A 14,830-nucleotide genomic window follows, 5' to 3' on the forward strand; every position below is an offset into this window, starting at 1 on the left:
CAATTGGCATCAAGAGCTTGGTTCTTGAAAGTTATTCAAGTTGATCCTAAAAATCTTTTTAAAATGGCTGATAGACTACCTTTTGGGGAAGGTGCTTCAATTAACAGACCACCTTTGTTTTGTGGTTTGAACTACCAGTTTTGGAAAGTAAGAATGAAAATATTTATGGAATCTCTTGACAAAGGAATTTGGGATGCAATTGAAAATGGTCCTTTTATCCCAAAGTTTGAAAAGGATGGATCTGTCATTGAGAAGCCATGGTCTCAATGGACTGATGCAGAAAGCAAAAAGGCCAAATTCGATTGCATTGCCAAAAATATTATAACCTCTGCTTTAAATTCTGATGAGTTTTTCAGGGTCTCGCAATGCAAATCATCAAAAGAAATGTGGGACACTTTGGAAGTCACTCATGAAGGAACAAATGAGGTGAAAAGAGCTAGAAAGCATGTTCTCATCCAAGAGTATGAGATGTTTAGAATGCTTAAAGGAGAAACAATTGCTGAGGTGCAGAAAATGTTTACGCACATCATCAATCACCTTATGAGCCTAGACAAGACCTTTGATAAAGAAAAGCTGAACATGAAGATCTTGAAATGTCTTGATAGAGCATGGCAACGAAAGGTAACTGCTATTTCCGAATCTAAAGATCTAACATCATTAAGTGTTGTTTTTTGTTTGGAAAGCTTAGGGAACATGAGCTAGAGATGAATAGACTCAATGTTCAAGAGAGTGAAGATAAGCACACAAGGAGCATAGCCTTGAAAGCATCCAAACACAAGGGAAAGCAAGATTCTAGTGATGATAGTGATGAGGAAAACCTCAGCTTGCTGTCAAGAAAATTCAGCAAATTCCTAAAGAGAAACCGCAACAAAGACAACAACAAGGATAGGTATGGAAACAAGAAACCCAATGAATTCAATTCAAATAACTATACTTGTTTTGGTTGTGGTGAGCAAGGTCATATAATGGAAGATTGTCCTAACAAGAGCAAAGAGAAAAAGACTAGTTACAAGGAGAAGAAAGGAAAGACAAAAAGAGCCTACATTGCTTGGGATGAAAATGAGGTGTCATCATCAAGTTCTTCATCAAGTGAAGATGTAAAGGCAAACATATGTTTGGTAGTTGAAAATGATGATGAATCTTGCAGCTCAAGTGAGGTAAGTTCATGTGCCTCCTTAAATGAACAAAATTATAGTGAATTACTTGAAGCTTTTCAAGAAACACATGATGAAGCTAATAGATTGGTTCTTTCAAACAACCGATTGAAAGATCTTAACAGTTGACTTGAAAAGAAAGTTAAATCACTTGAACAGGATCTAGAAAAAGCAAAAAGTGATTTTGAAAAATTGGAAAATCATTTCAAAAATGCCTCTTGCAAGTGTGATACTCTCATTTGCACAAATTGTGAAAATCTTGAGAAAAAGGTTCACTATCTTGTTGAAACTGTGGACAAGCTTTCAAAGAGGAAATCAAACTTTGAGAATGTCTTGGCATCTCAAAGCTGTGTTTTTGGAAAGGCTGGTTTAGGCTTTAATCCACAGAACAAGCAAGATAGGTTTTCAAAAAAAAAAATCAAGAAAATCATAAAAACAACCGATTGTTAAGACGAAACAACTGGTTGTTACATGCTTTTACTGCATGAAGAAAGGCCACTCTGTTAGGTTCTGTAAAATTAGAAAATATTCTATTCCAAGAGGTTTTATGAAATGGATTCCTAAGGGATGTGATGTTTTTAACTGCAAAGAAAAGTTAAACGGACCCAAATTTGTAAGGGGACCAAATCTTGCTACTTGAAATTGTTTATGCAGGAAAAATAAAGAGAAAAAGAAGAACTGAGTCATTTGATCAAGCTGTTGAAGAAAAAGGCAGTCATTGAAGCTGAATCAATGCTATGCAAAAGATCTCAACAGTGAAAAGAAGTTTTTTGATCAAAAAGCACTTGGCTCATTGAAGAATGAACATAAGGATAAGACTTTCCTTTATTTGGTCTCAATTTCTGTTTCAAAGTTCTTTCTTATGGTTAAACAATTTTTTTAAGCAATGTCATATGTTTTAAACTGCTTCTGCTCATGGCTAAAATTCAAAATCAAGTTTTTAATTGCTGCAGAAAAACAACCGATTGTTTTGAGTCTGACAGCACTATGAAGAAATTGTTTTAATTGCTATTTTGAATTTCTATCCGTTGCAGATCAATTTAAAAGAGAGAATTTTGGTCAAAGGATCTGTACCGATCAGGTAATCGGAAGTGATGACGTGGCAGCAAGCGATAATATAGGTGTGTTGAACGGGACACCTAGCTGACAGTTGGGAAGTACATCGGGAAGTCTGTGTCGTCGCCAATTGTTGGCTTGGCGTTCTCCGATCTCTAGTATGTATAACCGGCGGTCACCAGGCTTGCGTCACAGTCGCTGTATGTGAGCTCTAGGAGATCAGGTGGTTAGAGACCGCCTAAAAGGGCACATCGCCGAAAGATCAGGAAGGCTTGCTTAAGGCTTTCAAGGGGTACAAGTACGAAGGACGAGGTTATCAGATGATCATTCCCTAGCCAGAGGTCGAGGCAAGGGAACGGTTTCCCAGAACATGCATGATGTGCAAGTGAAGCAGATCATGATAGCGGCAGGCGAGACCACAGAGAAGGTGTACATGGTGACACCCCGTACTCGCCACTTAAGGGGTCGCGCTCCAAGGAAGTTGTGCACCAAGTTACTCCTTGTATGGATAACTTAGTCGAATAGCTTGAAGAGTATAAGTGACGCTCAAGTGCAGAGGGATCCAGATGGTGACACGTGTACAGTTGGATGTGAGCCACGTGTCCAGAGGTGTAACCGTCAGGAGAGAGAAACGCTCAGGTATATAAGGAACTCTTAACAGACTTTGAGGTACGCTTTTCAGAACACTGAGATTCACTGCGCACGGTTCCTTGAGTTGATATTCTCTCTGAGTATTTGGTGATTCCGTCACTGACTTGAGCGTCGGAGCGCGATCGGCCGCAGTGGTGCCACTCTGTTTTCTGCAGGTTCTTGCGAAGAATTGAGGTGTGGAGGACAGAAGCTAACGTGGTGCAAAGCTGATCCAGAAGGAGAAACCTTTGACGTGGCAAGGCTCTTGCACTCAGGTCAACCGGCAGGATCAGGACCTGTGTTGAAAGCTGATTATGTTCAGAAAGAAGTTACAACAGTTATAAAGGAATATATTCCAAAATCTTTTTGGCTGATATTTCTGGTTTTTTAAAATTTCCTTCCTTCTGTTGTTGCTGCTTTAATTCTGATGTAATCAAAACAATATCTTGTTTTATCTCTTATCTTTGTCTATTTGTGAAGACAAATAGAGAGAGATATATGTTGTGTTTTAAGTTTCTGTTTTAAGTTGATAAAACAGTTTGGGATATGTAATATGTTTCTGATATTAGGTGTTTTGAACTTTAAACTGTTTATTTGTATGCTAACAAAATATCAGAAGTTCAATGTTTTTCTCAAAGTTCTATTGCAGGAACTGCTTCAGATTTAATCAGGTACAACACAAGCTTCATTGTTGTTGAACCTTGTGGTGTTCAAGTTTTGAAGAATCCAAATCCTTTGAAGGATGTTGAAGCCTCTGCTTTGCTTGATGTTGTTGTGTTGGTTTAAGCTTTGTTCTAGGGTAGTTTATATGTTGTAATTCACCCTTTGATTAAATCTAAAGCATTAGCATTCTCAATCTTTGTGAAAATAAAATGTTTTTCAAACTAAGTTAAAACAACCGATTGTTTTGTCGAAACAACTGATGGTTTATACTTAGGTGTTTTGAGAAAAAGATTGAAAACTGTTTTGAATGGTTGAACTGTTAAAGTACCAAAACAACCGATTGATTCGAGGAAACAACCGATTGTTTGTTTTGGGACCATAACAGAAAAACTGTTTTCTCTTTGACTGAGCTTTATATGTTTTAACTGCTTACGCTCCAGTCATTAAATGTTTTGACCAATCTTTTAATGCAATTTAAGAGTTTGTTAAGATTTGATAACAAACTACATCTTTGAATAAATTCAGAAAAACATATTTGACAATTAAGAATCTTTTGACAAAGTTTTTCCAGAGAGTTTTTCAAAGTGCTGAGATTGCTAAGAGTTTGTGATTGATCAAAGTGTTGGAATAGGATTCTGCTTGTATTGATTTCAGATTATCTTCTGTAACAAGTGTAATCCTTGTACTCTTTTGAACAATTTTTCGTTTCTGTGTTTGCTGAGATGGGTTGTGTGTTCTTGAGGTGTTCAAGATCAACAATCTTAGTGTTGGCCAAGGAGAGTGTGTTTCTTGAGGTGTTCAAGGTCATTCTCTTGGTTGTGGTGTAAGTGATCAAGTGGTGATTGCTTAGTGGATTTCCTCAGGGTTTCTGAGAAGACTGGATGTAGCTCTGGTTTGGAGTGAACCAGTATAAACAACTGTGTACAATCTCTCTATCTCTAACTCTTTAAATTCAGTTTATTTGTTGTTTGCTGGTATAAACAACCGATTGTTTATCCGAAACAACCGATTGTTTTTCTGGTACTACAACTTTTGCTTGCTGTTTTGGCTAACTGAATTGCTGAATCAATTGGTTCCTGAGATAAATTCATTCTAATTTTGAAAAGTTTGTGAAAACCCTCTTTAAACAATTCACTCCCCCCTAGTTTAAAGCCATCTTTTCTAACAATTGCTACTATTAAGAACATTCAGGTATGTAGTTATAGTATGTAGTGCCTCCAACAGAAAAAGATATAAGGTAAATCAGTTGTGTAGATATTATTCCCATGGAAGGTGTTATTTTGGGGACAACTGCAAATTCTTACATGATTTTAGAGACAGGGAATGAATGAATTAAAGAAAAATTATGAGGGCATGATTTCATATGTTGTGCCATTGAAATGTTCTTTTTTTTTACTGGAAAATAGAACAGATTATGTATGTATGTTTTACAAAATTTTGTGATGTTTCCCCCTTATTTTCAATCCTATCTTCCATCTTTGACCTCTTCTTTCCTTCCTTTCACTGTAGTCTTGTTAAATACTTTTCACTAAAAACAACGTAAAATGTTCTCAACTTTTTTTCACGACTTTACACTTTATTACAATGAAATAATAATTTATATAGTTGAAATGTGAATATAAAAATAAGAAAAAATTTCAATGAATCTATAATAATGGGTCAGTCTAACCGTAATTATATATATATATATATATAATATGTCCTAAGAATTATATTAAAATAATACAATTTAAAATATATATAATTTTATAAGGTGATATTAAGGAATATATATCCCATGTTTGAATTTTTTCCTACTATTTACATTTTTTATTAAATTTAATACAGGTTAAACATGTCTTATTGTACTTGTAAATTAATTTCTGAAAATTAAAAGAAAGAGTGATTCTTAAAATAAGTTATCTCGCGTACCAAGAACAAATACATTAGAACGTGCGTGTGTGTATATATATATATATATATATATAATATAATATAATATAATATCCTCACATTTTGAATAAAAAAAAATATTAGAGTTATGATGAATTGTTTGCTCTTTGTTTAACCAAGTTGTATAACTCCTGACTACCTTGTCGTTCTACCCTGAAAATTTTTATTTGCATTTTTATCCCATTGAAGAAGCATGTGGTTTGATTGTTGGACTTTGTGGACAGCTAGTAGGAAATCATATATTGTTGCCTATAAGTTTTGAAAGTTTGTCATCTCTGCTTGATACTTACAAGGATACTGTATGGGAGAGTGCACTGAAGGTAATTGACCCTATATTCAATACAACATTAAATATGTACATTCTTATTTCATTGTTTGAATATATATATACATACATATATATATATATATGTGTGTGTGGATTAATTGTTGTATTATTTGAAGACTCGTTTTTGCTTCTTCAAGGTAAATGCAGATCTCGCTAAAAGAGATGTTATGTTCAAAATTACCAAATTGTGGAGGGAGTATAGATGCAAGCTCTCGAATGAATTCTATGACCGAGTTTTAAGCATAAATGACCTGATAAAGAATGTTTTAGATGGTCTTATCATCGAGCAGTGGGCTATATTTGTGGATTATCGTCTCAAGCCTTCCGCAATGATACATAGTTTTCATTTCATATATTTTCACTAAGCTTGATTTTAAATTTGCAAAAATTGATTTGATTTTACTGTGTAATAGGAATAGAGATATAAGAAAGAAACGGATTATTCCTCACATTGGTGGTGTTATGCCATTTTCAAGAAGGAGGGATAATTTGGTATATTTACTTATATGTAGCTTTGTGAATTTGGCATATATTTTGATTTATAATATATTATGAATTTTTGTAATTATATTATCCTTTTTGGAACGTATTGAAAATTGAGACTGGTAGGAACAATGGTTGACCTGAGATGTGGAAGATCACAGACAAGAGGAAGAATGTCACGTATCTTAATGATGAAGCTATGGAGATTGGGGTAACTTATAATTATATCAGTTTTGAACCTCTCATTTGCTTCTTTATGTTGAACAAAGTAATTATTTTTGGTATATATTGTTTTTGAGACATACTATTTTGGATTGTTTAGGATATTGTTTTGGATAGTATTTTGTGTTGATCAAGAGTGATCAAGTGCTTTGAAGAATCCAAATCCAAGGTGTTTGATGAAAGGATGGTGTTGTTGTTGTGTTTGGGTAGGATATGGATAGAATAAAGTGTGATCCACTCCTTTTTTGAATCTAAAACTGATGTGATTAAAAACCTTTTTGAAATCAAGTGTTTTTCCAACTAAGTGAAAAACAACTTGTTATTTTGTCGAATCAACCGGTTGTTTTACTCTTAGGTGTTTTGAAAAAGGCTGAAAACTGTTTAAGTTTGGTTGACTTAACTGTCAAGCCAAACAATCGGTTGTTTCGTGGTTTCAACCGATTATTTCTTTGAAAATCCTAACAAAATTCTATTTTGAATGGTGAATCTGCTTTAAATGTTTTTCAACTGAATACGCTCCTTCATTAATTGCTTTGACCAATCTTTGGAAAATATAAATGGTTTGTTTATGTTTTCAAACAAGTAAAAAACAGTTTTGAAAAAATCAGTTTAAAAGATTTGATTCTAAGATTTCAAGATTCACATCAAGCTTTGGGTTTTCAAAAGAAAGTGGTATAGGATTGCAATTGTATTCAATTCAGTTTGTACTGTGATCAGGTGTAATCCTTTCTAAACCTGTTGTATTTTTGGTGTTGTGTTGCCAAGGAGTATTGTGTGCTCTTGAGGTGTTCAAGATCAATACTCTTGGTGTAGTTTGTCAAAGATAGTGTGTTTCTTGAAGGGTTCAAGGTCACTACTTCGGTGGTTTGTGTTTTGTAATCTGGTTTGATTGCTTAGTGGATTACCCAGTGGTATTTTGGGGACTGGATGTAGCTCTTGGCTTAAGAGTGAACCAGTATAAATTGTTGGTGTATTTCTCTCTTACCTTGAACTCATTTAAATTCTGTTTTAAGCTTTGCTGATATAAACAACCGATTGTTTTTTGTTGCTTCATTGTATAATTACTTAAATTCTTGGCTAACTTGATTCCTATTCTGGATTTACACAAAGAATTTTGTTAAACCTGAAAAAGTTTTCAAAAACCCCTCTTAAACAATTCACCCCCCTATCGTTTAAGGCCATTTATTCTATCTCTATTTTAAGTTTTTGTTGCATTATTGGTTGTATGGAGCTTTTTGTTTAGTTTTGGCTGGTTTTTCTGCTTTTGGATTTATGCAGAAAACTAGTTGATGTATGACCATAACCTGCTATGAGAGATGCTCTGGATTGCATAGCTTTTTGTTTTGCAGGTGTTGTTTCAGATTCAATCAAGATCAGCACAAGCAATCAGGGATTTGTCTTCATCAAATAAGGGGAGATTGTTGATCAAGAGTGATCAAGTGCTTTGAAGAATTCAAATCCAAGGTGTTTGATGAAAGGTTGGTGTTGCTATTGTGTTTGGGTGGGATTTGGGTAGAATAAAGTGTGATTCACTCCTTTGTTGAATCTAAAACTGATGTGATTAAAAACCTTTTTGAAATCAAGTGTTTTTCCAACTAAGTGAAAAACAACATGTTGTTTTGTCGAATCAACCGGTTGTTTTACTCTTAGCTGTTTTGAAAAAAGTTGAAAACTGTTTTAGTTTGGTTGACTTAATTGTCAAGCCAAACAATCAGTTGTTTCGTGGTTTCAACCGATTATTTCTTTGAAAATCCTAACAGAATTCTATTTTGAATGGTGAATTTGCTTTAAATGTTTTTCAACTGAATACGCTCCTTCATTAATTGCTTTAACCAATCTTTGGAAAATATAAATGGTTTGTTTATGTGTTCAAACAAGTAAGAAACAATTTTGAAAAATTCAATTTAAGAGATTTGATTCTAAGATTTCAAGATTCACATCAAGCTTTGGATTTTCAAGAGATAATTGTAATTGTATTCAATTCAGTTTGTACTGTGATCAAGTGTAATCATTTCTAAACCTATTGTATTTTTGGTGTTGTGTTGCCAAGGAGTATTGTGTGCTCTTGAGGTGTTCGAGATCAATACTCTTGGTGTGGTTTGCTAAAGATAGTGTGTTTCTTGAAGGGTTCAAGGTCACTACTTTGGTGGTTTGTGTTTTATAATCTGGTTTGTTTGCTTAGTGGATTACCCAATGGTATTTTGGGGACTGGATGTAGCTCTTGGCTTAAGAGTGAACCAGTATAAATTGTTGGTGTATTTCTCTCTTATCCTAAACTCATATAAATTCTGTTTTAAGCTTTGCTGATATAACCGATTGCTTTTTTGTTGCTTTGTTGTATAATTGCTTAAATTCTTGGCTAACTTGATTCCTGTTCTGGATTTACACAAAGAATTTTGTTAAACCTGAAAAAGTTTTCAAAAACCCCTCTTAAACAATTCACCCATCTCTCGTTTAAGGTCATTTATGCTAACATTTTGGACTATTTTGTATTGTTTTGGATACTATTTTGGGATCATATTGTCTCTGTCATAGGTATACATTGTTTTGGATTGTTTTGGATACTATTTTGGGATCATATTGTCTATATCATGGGTATATATTGTTTTGGGCTATTTTGGACACTGTTTTGGGAACATATTGTCTCTGCCATGGGTGTATAATGTTATATTCTTTATCCTTCAATATTTCATATCATGTTTATGGCAAGAGTGACTCTTACGGTTGCAATTAAAAAATGTTAGACATGGACATTGTCTTGTAGTTTGGACATTGCTACCAGGTCGACTTAAATATTTTAGTGTGGTAGAAGGAAAGCAATATTTTTCTACTTTAAAATACAGAATAACCTTGCAAGACCAAAATGAGTACCTGGGCAACTTAAGTTTCTCTTACCTATCATTTTCTTTATAAAGGATTGGAGATTTCCTAGTTCCTTGGATTCTATGTGCACAAAATTTTGGATTAGATAAATAGTCATTTCTTTATTATTGTTATTGTTTTTCTACATGGGTCGTGTTTCTTTATTTCCCTTATAAAAATCCCTTACTATGGGTCTCCCATTAAACACATACTACTAGACAATACAGAAAAAGACGGGAGTTAATGTTGGTTGCTTCCATTTTTATGTAGGAAAAAATTGATGAGCTAATGTTGGAAAATCCATACACTGCATCACATATATGTCTAAATGATCCAATTGGTGTCATCTTTTGAAATGACCATCCAGGAAGGGCAGAGGACTTTCATATGGAGCTTGTCCTACCCTTGCTTTCAAGAAATCCCCAACAAGGTTAAGTATGAATCATGGTTCCTCTAGTGGTGGGTCTTCAACAAATGTTGAAGATAAGGTAGACCAAATAGCAACTAAACTTGTAACTGTAAGGAGCTAAAAGCATACTCTACTAGCCTACATTGCTTTTAGACCAAACAAGCCGAAACATTTTGCTGCCATGGCATCAAATTTGGTACAAACATCTATCAATGAGGTATAAATTACTATACTTAAAATTTTATTATAATACTGTTTTTATTTATTTTTTAAAAATTGTCAATTAACTCTAAACATATTTTAACTTATTCCAGGCACCGGATGTTGGAAGTGGTGCTCCATTACCAACCCAAAATATAAGATCAAGTGGAGACAGTAACACAAATTAGGATTGAGAGTTTAGTTGTAATATATTTAGAAAGTGAAACAGTTTATATTTTGACAATTTAATTTACTTGTTGTTTGGATTAGTTTGACATTATCAACTTTGTTCTCTCAATGAATGAATGAAGTCATCTTTTGATTATTATATTTATCAATTTTAATTATATTATGAAGTATAATTATATTATAAAATTACTTTATGTTATAATTTAATTATATGATGAAACTTAACTGTGTAATGAAATTTAATTATAATATGAAATTAAATAATATTATGAAATCTAATTATAAAAAGAATTAAATAAATTATTATAAATATTAAAAATTAAATTAAATATTTAATATTCGAATTATGACAGTTATAAAGGTTATTATAAACGTCATATTATACCGTATTTAAGTGGCGTTTAAAACTACCACTATTTACATTGGAATTGGTTTATCCAACTTTAAATTACGACATTTATAACTTACGTAAATTATACGCTTAAAACTGCCACTTTATACAATGCATTATAAGGCGTTCGCTACAACAATTCTCAATTGATTGTCACATTAAACTTTGTGGCAACAAGAATTCTGGCAGTACGCCTGCCATAGACATATAATGTGACAGTTATAAACGTCAGGTTATACGAAAATAAGCGTCACCCCATACACTTTTTTTGTAGTGATTGTCTATTAATTGACTATTGTTGATAATATAAATATTTTCATAAATTACGAAAACGTTAGATTGGCTATTGTTGATAATATAAATATTTTCATACAACTAAATTATCATGTGTAACTTTAGTTCATAGCAATAAAATTAAACTATGTTTATATCGGGTCGTTACTATTATCTTTGTTTTTTTAGGCTACTATTATCTGTCTTACTATATCTTAAAATATATGTGCAATTAACTAAAGGGAAGCAAAAAAAAGCATAAAAAACTTCAAGCATGTGAAGTGCCTCTTTATTGATAGTTATTATAAAGAATGTAGATTGTTTATAATCTCCTTTTTCAAGCTGTGAATTTTAAATCCAAACTTCAACTTTAATATATAAAAATACTCTAATATACAATTTGTGAATTTGAAATATCACACTTCAATTTGTATATTCGATTTAAACTGTGAAATTTACTTGTATATATAAAGTAAAATGAGTATCTTTTAAGGTGTGAGTGAATTTTATTTTTATGTTTACATTAATTCACCTGTGGACTTTATTTATTTTTCTTTTATTAATATTAAATTTAATTATAAATTTTAAAATTTTAAAATATTTTTAAGGTGTGTATTAAAAAAAAATACCCATTTGAAAAAATAACTTGTTTAAAAAAATACAAAAAGTTAAATTAATGGGTTTGGGAAATTTTTGGAAGTAATGGAAGTTTAGAAAATTCCGATAAGGAATAGAGGTTTGAAAAACTCCTAGAAATAACATAGGTTTGGAAAACCTCTCGAAGTGATAATGATTTACAAAACCTAAAAAAAAATAATTAACATCCCAGAAATTAATAAAAATTTACGATAAAAAAACAAACTGCATAACGAAAATTAAAACAGTTGAAAATTCAAAATATAACACCATTAAAAAAACATTAATGCATGTTGTGTTTTATTGAAATCCTACACCTTAGTACTATCTTCATTTGCAATATTTTTTTTTTTTACCTCAAATAGTTTTTCTTTTGTTTTTTAATAAAGTTTTTGGTTATTTATGTAATTTATTGCTTTAAAAAATAGAAATTAATATATATATATATATATTAAAAAAATTAAATTAATATTTTTTATTATTATTATAATCATTTTATTTATTTTAATTCTAAATTCGTACGTACCTTGAATACATTAGCAATAGAAACATCAACCATTGAGAAAAGGACAAATTCTCCCTCTACCTTCATGTTTTTCTCGTGCATTCCTATACTTCAGAAAATACAAACATTTCTTGATTTTTTAATTTTGAAATGTAAAATCTATAAACTTATCATATCATATAATATAAAAGTTAATATTTGTGATATTCGATAAAGGGATGCCGAAGTGTTTCCCAACACAAAAATAAGAAAAAAGAGAGGATAAGAGATATAACTCTACAAAAATGGAGTGTACTTGAAAAGATGAAGAAGGAATACTGCAAGTTGATCTATTTATCTTCTTTGTTAGGGTAAAACGTTATTTTCATATTAGGGTAAAATGTTGGAAATTCTATATCGACAAGAGATTATAACATTTATATATATATATATATAAATCTCACTTTATAAGTCGATTTTATAAGGTTGAGTTAGGCTTAAAATTCATTTCTTAATATGGTATCAGAGTCATTTTGAGCTTATTGTTGAACTTATCAGACCACCCGCTATTGAATCGTTATCAAACCACCCACTATTGAATCGTTATCAGACCACCTATAATATATAGTTCATGTACGAGTGGACAGCCTCAACGTAATGGGTGTTGAAGATCTCACATTGACTATAGATTAAGACATTTTATAGTACATACGTGAGTTCAAACCTCATCTTATAAGTCAGTTTTATAAAATTGAGTTAGACTTAAAGTTTACTTCTTAATATATATGGAATAATTGAAGTGACGAAAGAAGTGGTGAAAGATAAAGAGAGAACAAGTCATTATTAGAACTGAAAAGAGAGGATAAAGAAAATGTGCAAATTTGAATTAATTTTTTAAAAAATAATCAAAATATTGTTTAGATGTACTATATTAATTAAAAAATAGATAAAGATATTTGTGCATAGATATATAACTTTAGTATTTTTTAAAAATAAACAATTTTAGTAAAAATATAGAACAAGTTAAAAACATGATTTAAGTATAATTTACTTAGAATAAAATAGAACGAGTGAAACTTGTATTTAAAAACATAATTTCATCATAATAAAATTGTGTTTTTCAAACACTATTAGTCTAATTGTGATTTTTCCATTCTCATAAAAGTCAGCCAAAATTACACCTTCTTGTCATAAAACCTAATTATTTTATTAAATTCTCTCAACTACTTTAATAGTAAATGCGTAAGGTAATTTTTGAATTCATAATACATATTATTACTAATAAGTTTATTATTTTAAATTAATTTAACTATTTTTTTAAAAGAATGCGAATTATGTTGAAAAAGTCTTATAAACAAGAATGAAGAAAATATTATATATATTTTTATTTTATGTTTAAAATGTCCTTTGGGTTTGATTTTGAAATCAATTTTATTTATTTATTTGATAATTTTAAATATTATTTTAGAAGAATCGCCGTTTTTTATCATTTAAAAGTGTTAGTCTTCATAGTAAATTGAGGTGAGATCTGCCATATTTTTTTAATTTTGTTGGAAAAAAAAATACAACATCAGGAAATAATAATAATGTGAACGAAAATTTATTTCATTACTCTTGATTTGGAAGAAAAGAAAATTCACATAATTCGTTGTATTGGACCAAAGCGCTGGGCTCAGCGCTCGGTGATCGGACATCGTTACCTGTGTCAAGCAAGTCAACTTGGTGGTCTGGTTGAGTTAATGAGCAACGTAAGTGAGCCCTAGGTATGTGTGCGTTGAAGTTCATTCATATACTTAACGTGTATAAGGCCTGGTCAGCGAAAAAGTGTGAATGGTGTGTTTAGTACATTCAGGTCTAACACAAGTAAAATATTCTCTAAAGACGCCTAAGCTCAATAGCGCTAGGGGTTTGGGGAATAAGTTGCATGCATGATATGTAAAGGCTTGTACGTCTACAGTGGACAGATTGACCCCCTGATGCTAGTACATGAGTTGGTACCTGGCGGACATGCTGTTAAGATTATGCACTCCAAGGAGGTAAGATTTTGTGCGATTGTTGTACTAAGATTGTGCGCATTGTAAGAGACTCTCCTCCCATCAAACCTACTTTCACCCGAGATAAGATTCTTGTGAGAGAAAGGTTGTTACAAGAAGTAACCTAAAAGTAGTTTATAAAAGAGACTTGAGATTCATGGTAAATGTACATCGTTTTTAAGACTGAAACTACTTGCTTACTTACTCATTGTTTTTATAAGCCCAATACTCACTTCTCATCGGAGTGCAATCAACAGGTAGGGCCCCCTCTATTTCAACAGAGTCTCGTTCCAACATCCAAAGGAAAGAGCAAATTCCAGGCAGACGGAGTCATAACCTATTCCTAGAGTCAACCGACGATTAGGTCAACCGACAAGAACAGTCATAAAATTAAAAGGAAGAAAAAAATGTTGTACAAAAATAAAAGAAAATAAGATTACATAAGAAACTTAAAATATACTTTTAGTCTTATAAAATTAAACGTTGGTATTCGAATAAATTTTTCTTCAATTTTTGTTTTTTTTTTAATCTTTATTCTTAATAATCTATATAATTTGTTTTTGTTTCACTAGTTTTGAGAGTGGAAGAATGAATGCAAAAGAGGATGAGAACATTTTTCATTATTCACACAAATGAAAAATTTTGTGTTAATTTCATATAAGATTCTTGCATTTTATTCAAATACTCTGCATTTTATTACAATATACAAAATTAAATATTACATAAATTTATTTAATAATTTTAAAAATATCTAATTATACTATTAGTAATAACATATAATTATAAATAATGAAAATAAGAAAATAAAATTATAATATCAACAAAACATATATAGTTATATAAATAACAAATGTATAAAATAATAAATATTATTTTCATAAATT

Source organism: Phaseolus vulgaris, chromosome 6 (genome assembly GCF_000499845.2).
Source record: "Phaseolus vulgaris cultivar G19833 chromosome 6, P. vulgaris v2.0, whole genome shotgun sequence".
NCBI classification, from domain to species: domain Eukaryota; kingdom Viridiplantae; phylum Streptophyta; class Magnoliopsida; order Fabales; family Fabaceae; genus Phaseolus; species Phaseolus vulgaris.